The sequence below is a fragment of the Rhinolophus sinicus genome, linkage group LG10 (assembly GCF_036562045.2).
Source record: "Rhinolophus sinicus isolate RSC01 linkage group LG10, ASM3656204v1, whole genome shotgun sequence".
Classification (NCBI taxonomy): domain Eukaryota; kingdom Metazoa; phylum Chordata; class Mammalia; order Chiroptera; family Rhinolophidae; genus Rhinolophus; species Rhinolophus sinicus.
In genome coordinates, this window is record NC_133759.1 from 70,378,378 (window position 1) to 70,387,932 (window position 9,555).

At 44.0% G+C, this 9,555-nt stretch overlaps 1 pseudogene; it reads left to right on the forward strand.

Moving 5' to 3' along the window:
* The first annotated feature begins 568 nt into the window (after window positions 1-568).
* Window positions 569-9,291, forward strand: LOC109437615 (butyrophilin-like protein 8; annotated as a pseudogene).
* Window positions 9,292-9,555: the final 264 nt, after the last annotated feature.

The window sequence follows — 9,555 nt, forward strand, 5'->3', positions numbered from 1 at the left end:
ATAAATAAAGAAGAAATGGAGAAAAGAATCATAGAAAGCCACCAAACTGAAATAGCAGACAGTAACAAAGAAACAATGGAGATACATAGCATCCAGAAAACAATCGTTAAAATGATTGTAGTAAGTCCTCGTATATCAATAATCACCCTAAATGTAAATGGATTGAACTCAACCGTCAAAAGGCACAGAGTAGGGGGTTGTATTAAGAAAACAGGACCCAACTAACTATATGTTGCTTTCAGAAGCTCCATCTCAATTAAAAGAGAACAAATAGTCTCATAGTGAAGGGGGTGAGAACCATAAGATGTTTGGCTTTTCTGTGTTGGTCCTCAAGTCCTGAGACCCTAGTCAGTCCACCTACTTCTTTCCACCTTTTCAGAGTACTTCTGTGGTTGATTCCTGTGTTGTTTCCAGGGTTTGTAATTCTACATAGCGGGAGGAGCAGGGAGAGATTAGTCTATACCATCTTATTGGAACCCCCTTCCTTAGTGCTTACACCATAGTTCCTTCTTTCATTCACTCAACAAACATTTATTTGGCTCCATTTATTGGGTCCTGACCCTAGAGAATGGAAGAGAACAGCACATTGAAGGTAAGTTCTGTTTGGGTGGGGGAGATGGCAATAAGAAATCCTCAAACAGAGGTTACCCCTATATGGGGCACTCGCCACAGTCTCTCAAGTCACAAATTTGGAGGTCAGGCGAAACCCCTCCTCATCCTCTTGTTAGTCCTGTGAAATCTGTCTCCCTGCACCTGTCTCTCCCCTTCTCACAGTGTTCTATTCCAGACCTTCTCATCTCTCACCGGAGTGACTTCAGTGACCATCTGTCTGGCTGCTTTCCTTCTAAGTGTTCCCACTGACCCTCCTCCATACTGCTGCCTGGGTTCTCTAAGATGCATGTCTTCTCATGACTCTCACCTGGAAGCCAGCCAACAGCTCTACAGTGCCTATAGGACATTGGTTCAGTCTTTAGGTCAGTGCACTCATCCATGTCCTGCCACTGCCTCCCCAGCACCGTGCCCAGACCTCACACCTTTCCCCTCTTGCGCATCACAGTCCTGACGTGCCGATGCTCATAGGTCCTTGGGCATAATATGGCCTGTCCACTCCTCATGCTGTGGTGTCTACTGGGCCGTCTGCCTGTCATGCTTCTCTTTTTCTCTTTGTTCACATTAAAACCTTCTATTCATTTGATGCAATGGAGTACAAATGTCACCCCCAGGAAGCATGTCTTCCGATGACAATCTCTGTCTCCACATGCTAACTTGACCATGCTTCCCATCTGCGCATTTCACAATGACGTGCATTTGTTAATAGTTGTCTCCTTTTTTAGTCAGTAAGCTCTTCATTAGAATGGAATCTCTTATTTTCTTCATCATATTTAGTGTTTAGGAATATCCATGTGTGTAGTAGCTGTTAAATTCATGTTGAGTGAACAAAGACCATGGAAAGGCTTACAACAGTGTCCTAAGTCTATGTGTATGTAAGAGAGAAATGGCCATGGGGGTGCGGTGTTATGTCTATGGACTTGATGAACCTGGCTCAGAACTTCTGTGGCCTTGGAGCATGATCTTTGCTTTCATCCCTTTCCTGTTTTCTCCCCAGCGTTGGGCTCAGCTCCTCTGGTTTCTATCATGAGATATGTTGATGGAGGCATCCAGCTACTCTGCAAGTCCTCAGGCTGGTTTCCCCAGCCCACAGAGAAGTGGAAAGACCCACTAGGAAATGATTTGTCTTCAGACTCAAAGGTGGATGCAGACAGACATGGCCTGTTTGATGTGGAGACTTCCCTTATAGTCCAAGAAAATGCTGGGAGCATATCATGTTCTATCCAGTACCCTGACCAGAGCCGAGAGGTGGAATCCAGGGTATGGACAAGAGGTGAGAGGGAGAAGGGGGTGAGGGGAAGAGATGCATGTTTGTGTAGCTTAGAGGGAGAACAGGAGCCTCTACTTCAGGGTTGTTGTGTAGTATCGTCCAGTTAAAGATTACTTTTGAAAGCCAAAGATCCATGAAGTATACAGATAATATCATGAAATTTGATTATGTAGAAATAATCGTTTACCATTGCAGTAGAGTAGTATCAAATACTTCCTTTATCATATGGTCTTCTTACTGGCACAACCCTCAAAAATCAACACACAAAATTTAAGAATGCTAACATGAGGAAGAAGAAAGAGAAGTTTACACTGTGATTTATAGATGATGTAATACAGAACTGTACACCTGAAATCTATGTAACTTTACTAACAATTGTCACTCCTATAAACTTTAATTTAAAAAAAAGAAAGAAAAGTTTACTCATATTTTAGAAAACATTAAATCACTATACTTTGAAACCAAATAAAATAAAAATATAAATAATTTTTGGAAGGATTTAAAAATTATAGTATAATTTATGTAAACTCAAATATGTAAATGAACTTTATATCAAGGGATTTAATTTACCAGTAAAAAGACAAAGAATATCAAACTGGATTTTTGAAACTTGACTGTTGCTATTGACTTGACTGTTGTTACATAAGAAAAAAATAACACATATTCATTGAAAATAAAAGTCTAACAAAAACATACCAGACAAATATTATCATAAGGAGAATCATAACAGATATATAGTGTCAAGAAAGGAAGAAAAACATTAAGAAAAAAAACACATTAGAATTGATATGAAAGGAAGGAATCGAATGGCCATTTTTCACAGGATATGTGGTGACATACAATAGAAATTTAGAATATAAAGCTAAATTTTTTCAATTCATAAATGAATTTACCATGTTCATATGAGATTAATAAAATTTATTGCATTTTTGTTTAAACCAGCCAAGAGAAAAATGAACATGCCATCTATAAGGACAACCAAAAAATATGTTAATGAGGAGTAAGTCCAATGAAATATTTTCAAACTCTTATTTAAGATCATATAAAAGTTTATTAAAAGATACTAAAGAAAATTAAATAAGAGGATGCAACATTTTTCATATAAGATATACAATGATTTAAAATCAGTTCTCCCAAAATTGATCTATGGAATCAATATAATTTTGTTGACAATCTCAACAGAGTTTTCTTAGCAGAATATACCTTGGTTCCAATTTAAGTGATTGAGCCATTGACTAAGAATTACCAAAACACAGCAAAATAAGATGAAACTGAGAAATTTAGTCAAGTATGTGTCAAGACATATCTCAGAGTTGTGATGATGAAGCCAGTCAAGACTATGGGCACAGAGATAGACAAGTGGACAATGGCACAGAACAGTGAACCAGGAAACAACCGAGGCTTGAATAGAAACTTGATGTAGACTGAAGTGATATTACATATAACGGTGTGTGAAGGAAAGTCCATTCAACAAATAATGCTGGCACAGTTGTTAGCCATTTAGAAGGAAATGAAACCAAACCTCTACCTCATTTTATACTTAAAAGTAAAATCCATACAGATTTTATATGGAGGACTTATCCAGACCTGCAAAGTTTGAAACCTCTAGAAGAAATTAGAGAAACATATCCTTTTCATCTTGAGATATAAGAGGATTCCCTAGATGAGAATCAAATTGCATTCACCTTTCAGCAATGATTAAGGAGTCTGTGAATTGCTTTTCAGAGACCTTTTTTCCAGTTCTTACCCTGTTGCCTGGCCTCCATTTCACAATGGAAACTCTGGGTGTCCTGGGTGTTGCAGTCCTAGGACTGATTTCTTACTCAATATCCAAAGGTCAGTGAGAAAATGAAGGATGGGCTTGTGGTATATTCAGGTTCTAATGGGGCCAGGATCAGGGATGCTCCCATTCACCTCCTGGATCTGTCCTTAGAGCCCCGGGATCCAGGTTCCCATCACCTGGGCCACAGGGACCCCAGCCCTCACCCTCTCCATGCTGCCTTGAAATGGATCCCTTGGGCAATGCCAGCCTCCACCAAGCTTTTCCTACTTCAGTGATGGCCAAGAATTAGGAGAAGCACCATTTTCAGTACCTGTACATCAAATTAAGTTCTAAGAACAGCACCTAAACGCCAGTAAAATTTTTCAATTTTCTCGTTTTGGACTGTCACACAACTCCTTTGACAACCCATGTGATAATCTCCCCTTCCCTTCCAGCCTTCTTCTACCTGATAACCTCCATTTCTATCTCCACAGGACCCCAGATGTCAGCCCCTCCTTTCATATTAATGTTGCTGATCTCTCCTTTTAGATGCTCAGTACATAGGGGTGGGGGCGGGGGCACAAAAGGACAGTTCTATAAGAGTCCCCATTATTCATCCTCAGCTTATCCCCCTGAGCAATGAGCCAGGGCTGTGTTTGTAACTTACACACTGCTGTGTCCACCACTGGATATTCTGTTTCTTTTTCAGGGAAAATCTGGGCAGAATTGGATAAATGTCTCATTATGTTCTGAGCCTTCCCCACAGTTCTCCTGGGTCCCTGCTGTTCCCCAGTTTGAGCCACCTGGGGGTTGTCCTGGCTCCAGACTGGATGGGAAGCATGGGCAGGCCAATGAGGGCAGCTGGTTCAATCCCCCATCCATTGACTAATAATTTTATTCTCAGATATCTGAGTATTTTAAAGGTCATCAAGTGTTGGAAATGCCTATAAATTGTACGCATATTTTCCTAATGATAATTCTGTGGGGAGAGGAACCATAGATTTCACGAGGTCTCTGAGGGTGTGGACCCAGAATGGGGAAGAGCCTGTCGGGCGTCTCCCTCAACCTCCTGCCTGGCTTGGTACTTAGAGACAAGCATCCTAGTCTTGTATCAGCACAGAATATTCTACCTTTTGTATCATGGAAACACCACGAACTGGGTAAGAGTGTTGTAAGCTTTCCCCTCACACTCTCCCCTGGAACCCTGTTCCGTGATTTCAGCCTCTTGTGTGTTTTTGGTTTTCAGACTAGAGAAGGAAGCATGGAGGGGCAGGTGAGAAAAGCTATTCCTTCCACCCCCATTTATCTCTTCCTTACAATTCCCTAGTTTGTGAATCTTGGGACCCTGAGGCCATGGGTCTCTGCAGAGACAAGCTTGTTTGGGGGACCCTGAAACTGTCTGCAGATGCTGGGGGAGGTGCATTTGTAGAGAACCCCATGGCTTCAGCAGATCTTGTGGACCCATGACACCCACAAACATTAACCACCCTGGTCTCCTGTCTCCCTGCCCCCTGCTCTCCACCTGAGCACTGACCCTCCTGTTCTGTCTGTTTGTTTTCAGAACTGAGAAAGGCCCGGAAACACGCATGTACCAATGCTTGGGAGGGTGACAGTGGACAGGGCCTTGGGCGGGCAGGGGAGAGGGAGCCGACCAGAGACAAACAAGGGGGAACAGTAACACTGAGACACACTGGACTGCAGATTATAAATCTGTGAGGCCCAGATCCATCCCAGGGACAGCTGCCCCAGACTCATTTCTTGGCCCAGGACTAGGAGTGGATAGGGCAGGAGTTGGGTCAGTCAGGGTAGGGGTCAGAGGCTAAGCTCCAGGGAATTGAGGGCACTGGTGACTGGCCCAAGGGGATGGACTGAGAGGAAGGGGTTGAAATTGGGCAGTACTCAGAATGGAAGGGAGTGGTTAGAGGGGATGATCGGGGACTCACAAAGTCATGTGGTGGTACAGTGGTATGGCTGGGGTGATATACAGGAGCTTGGACCTCACAGTTGGGTATCTCCAGGCATTGGTGAGGCCCTAAGGCCCCACTGGTGATGAGGGAGGGGAGGGGGCAGTGTCTTATGGAGTCTGTGGCTCTGGGTCCTCATTTGATCCCACGCTGCTCTAGTCTGCAGTGGGAGAATGTGATTTCTGCATCCAGCTCAGGTCCCTCCTCAGTAACTCATGCTCTCTCTCCCCCACCACACCCCAGTGGAGGTGACTATGGACCCAGAGATGGCTCACCCCCAGCTGTACATTTCTGATCTGAAAGCTGTGTACTATAGGAGCATTTCCCAGGAGGTGACGTACACGGACAAGAGATTTACAAGGAAGTGTGTAGTGTCTTCTCAGGGATTCCAGGCAGGAAAACATTACTGGGAGGTGGATGTGGGACACAATGTAATGTGTTTGGGAATATGCTGGGACAATGTGGACAGGAATGTGGCATATGAGACGTTGTGTCCCTACAATGGGTACTGGGTGCTTGGACTGAATAGCGAACATTGTTATGTCACATTTAACCCTTATAGAATCATCTTCTCTTTGAGAACACCCCCTACACGAGTGGGAATCTTCCTAATCTATGAGGTGGGACCGTCTTCTTCTTCAATGTAAATGATCAGTCCCTCATTGACACCCTGACACATCAGTTCGAAGGGTTATTGAGACCTTACATCCAGCTTGATGTGAGTGATGAGAAAAATGTGACTCCCATAGTGATCTGCCCAGTGTCCCCGGGATCAGAGAAAGAAGCACCTTCTGACACAGACAACCTGGAGCCCTCCTCACAGGTGACCACACCCTTCCTGTCCAGGTTGGTGCACAGAGGGAATCACACCTCACACTCTCCCTCAGGACACTGAGCTTCCTCTCAGCCTCAAGAGCCCTGCAGCAGACAGCAGCATGGCTTCCAAATGAGGAGGGTTGGCCCATCCATGTGGGGTCAGGGTCATGGCTGCCCTGAGGCGGGGAGGGAAGAAGGCTGATGATGCATTTGGTTTGCACCAACTCTGCAGCCAAAGGACCTTTAACAGGCTCTGGGGCTCCTCACCTCAGTGACAGGAATTCCCACCTCAGGGTCAAGTGAAGACCAACGCAGTGAATGTGAATCATGCTGTCTAATGTTGGTGGCCTGGTGTCAGTGGACGATGTGTTCTTTATATTCAACTTTTCCAACATGATCTGTGTTTATTTATTCCATATTAATTCATTTTCCTCTTTTCCAAATCTGCTGTAGAATAGTTATTCACCTTTCTGTGCCATGCCCAAAGAATTGATGAGGAGGGACGCTTTCCCAGTTCATTTTATAAAGCCAACATGACCCAGATACTAAAACCAAACAAAGACATTAGAATAAATAAAAGAAAACTACCAATTCTTATCCTTGAAGAATATAGTTGCAAAAATTTAAATAAAATTTTAGCAAATTGAATTCAACAACATATTGCAAGAATAACACATTACGGCCAAATACGTCTTTCCCAGTAATGAGGGAATGTATTAATATTCAAATAACAAGCAGTGTAATTCACCACATTAACAAACTAAAGAAGCAAACTATATGATTATCTCAATAAATGCAACAACAGAATGTTTGACATAATCAACATTCATTGCTAATAATTCTTTCAGCAAAGAAGATACAGAGATGGTTAGTAAATGCTCAAAAAGATTCTCTACAAATTCGCACAGTAAGAAAATGCAAATTAAAACCACAATGAGACATGATTACCACCTTTTAGAGTAAAATTAAAAAGACTGATCATACCAAGTTTTGATGAAGCTGTTGAGGGACTGGAAGTCATACACAGTTGGTGGGGAGATAAAATGGTGCAATTACTTCAGAAAACAATTTGTCAGTTTCTTTAAAATGTAAACAGTCCCTTACCATGTGATTCTACCAGCTCATGCTAAGTATTTTGTTTAAGAGAAAAGTAAATACATTCCTCTACAAATTTGTACACGAATGTTCACAGCAGCTTTTTCTAGTAACTGAAAGTTGTAAATGATCCAGATGCTTATCAACAGATGAATGGATTAACAAATCATGGTATATCCATGCAATGAAGTGCTACTCAACAATTAAAGAGAATGAAATATTGACACACCACGAGGACAAATCCAAAATAATTATTCCAAGTGAAAGAGGTCAGACCAAAAATAAAAAAACAACAACAATAAAAAAACAACCAACCAACAAACAAAAACACCAAACTAACCAACCAAACAAACAAACAAAAAACCCTCAAAGAGAGAGAGAAAAAAAACCCTCAAAAAGAATACATACTGTGTGACATCACTTATATAAAAGTATAGAAAATGCAAACAGAAGCCCCTGACAGAAAGCACATCAGTGGTTGCTAGGAGGGAACAGTAGGATAGAAGGGATTACAAATGGGAACAAGGATGCTCTTAGGGTGCAGAAATGCTCACTGTCTTCTTTGGGGTGATGGTTTCATGGGTAAACACAGAATTCAAAACATCAACTAGAGATGGCATGGAGGGACTTTCAAGATGATGGACTAGGTAAATGTAATGCCTACTGCATCCCAGGATCACACCAAAATTACATATAAATTATAAAACTATCAACCTCAAGAATCATCTGAACACTAGCTGAAGAGAACCACTATAACTAAGGATATAAAGAAGTGGCCACATCAAGACTGGTAGGAGGGGTGGAAATGCCATACATCCTGACCCAAGACCCACAGAGAGAAATGCCAGGAGGGACACCTCGGTGACAGAGTTTCCCCCTGAAGAGGGAGGGACCCCCCAACCCCACACTGGGCTCCCCAGCCAGGAAGAGGAGTTCCCACAGCATCTGGCAGTGAAAATCAGCGAGGAGTCTGTCTGCCCTTCCCAGTGGGTCAGAAGGTGGCTGGAAACCCAGACGCCCTCTTGCAGAGCTGGCAGATGGACTCACTCATTCACTAACCTGGTCTCTGGTGGAGGCATGGCAGCTTGGAAGGCCCAGGGATGTGCAGGGAAGGCCTGAACTGAGTGACTTTGGTGCTGGAGCTGGAGGGACAGAAGCCATTGTTGTCCCTGTGTGGAGCATAACACACGTGTGGCTTTCAGGGTTAAGCCCTCCCCCAAAGGGTGAAGTCTGGGACCTCATTGGTCTGGTGGAATCCGCACATGCACAACAGCCTTGGTGACACCCTGAGTCCCTACCCTCTGCACAGGTGGTATTACATTGCCCAGGAAACCCATTACTACTGGGCTGCTGGCCCCGACCCACAGACTGTGGATTAAAGTGGGTGGAGGGCCTGCAGCAGCCCAGAAAATGGGAAATGTTTACTGGTGGGTGGTAACCCAAGACCTGCTCCACAGCACAGATGGACATTGGCTGACCATAGTGTTCTTGGGGCGTTTTTGCAGGGTGGTCTCGGGCTAACCCTGGTGCAGGAGCTGAGACTGCATTTTTATAGAAACCCCCGACCAAACTCCCTGGAGCCCCACCCAGCCCACCTAGAGCTGCATTACCAGGCACACTCTGGGCCCCTGGTGGGCTGGCCCCACCCGATAGCCATGGAGGAGGTTTATTTTACAAAAGTGGACAATCACAATAGCCCAGGGAGATTTTGGTGGTGGACAGTGACCCAAAAACTGCACCGCAGCCACTCGGGGGCAGCTCTCAGGAATCTGTGAGCCAAGGTGGTGGCTGGCAGCAGTGTTCTCAGGGCACTGTGCAAGGTGGTCACAGGTCAGGTACTGGCGTAAGAACTGAATCTGCATTAACATTGTAAAAATCACCAGTCACATCCCATGACTCCCTTGAACTCCACCCCATCCAGCTAGTGCTGCATCACCAAGGCCACGCTCAACACTGGGTCAACCAGACTAGCAAGTGCCTCTTCCAATGACTAGGTCTGACAGGCAGCTGGCAGGTGGCAACAGGCCTAGGGGGCCCTG